Below are 949 nucleotides of genomic sequence, written 5' to 3' on the forward strand. Positions count from 1 at the left end.
CTGCACGGCGGTTGGGGTCCCGCTTGGGTACCGGCGTCTCCAGCTTCCTCAGGGCTCGGGCAGTTCCATGACACTTCTTTATTATCATTATTGTTGTTATTTTAAGCACTAGTCGATGAAAGAAAAAAAAAAAACCCAAACAAAAACCCAACACGTTAGCTTTTGAGTGTCGCAGCGAGCTCCTCGCACGCCTTGCTCCGCCTCGTCCCTTGCTTACCGTGCCCCGGGCTTTCGCAGCTTTCCCGGGACTGATCCCATCCAAAGCGGACGGGCTCTTTCTGCTGCGGGAGACCGGCCCCCATTCACCCACCCCCAGCAGTGAGGAACTGGGGGGGAGCTTCCCTCGGGCAGGAGGTATTTAACCCGCAGGAGGGGGCCAGGGCCGAGAGGCTTCTCCCCGGGGGCTGCAGCCCCGGCGCGGTGCTCCGCTCGGCGGGCAGAGGCGTGCGGGGCCCCCCCCGCAGCTTCCCCGCAGCTTCCCCGCGTCTGCCCGGGCGGGTGTGGGGTCAGCCCGGCTTCCCGCCGCGGCGCTGCGATCGGTCCTGTCCTCCCGACCCTTCGCAAAACAGAAATCAGTTACAATTAAGAGCACCTTCAACTCAGCATTAAGAGCTTTTTGAGAATGAATAGGGAGCCCCCAAGTGTCGAAATGTCTTTTTTTTTTTTTTTTTTTTTCCCCCCTTCCGAGGGGAGGGGAAATAAAAAACCGTGAATGGCACTGGTTAGCGAGTTAAAGAGTCCCGTGTGAGGACGCAGACGGCGATCGCGGGACCTGTCGGGGGGGAAGCGTTTGACTTCCAGGACGGCGGCCCGGTCGTTGCAGGGGCCGGGTCGGGACGCGGAGCTGCTCCTTGTCGCTCCTGGTACCTCCGCGGGCCGGTGCCGACCCCGTGGGGGCCCGGGGGCTGCCGTCGGGGCTGTCACCGCGGCGCCGGCGCGGAGCTCGGCG

This window comes from Haliaeetus leucocephalus, unplaced genomic scaffold (assembly GCF_000737465.1).
Source record: "Haliaeetus leucocephalus isolate CR32 unplaced genomic scaffold, Haliaeetus_leucocephalus-4.0 Scaffold2, whole genome shotgun sequence".
NCBI classification, from domain to species: Eukaryota; Metazoa; Chordata; class Aves; order Accipitriformes; family Accipitridae; genus Haliaeetus; species Haliaeetus leucocephalus.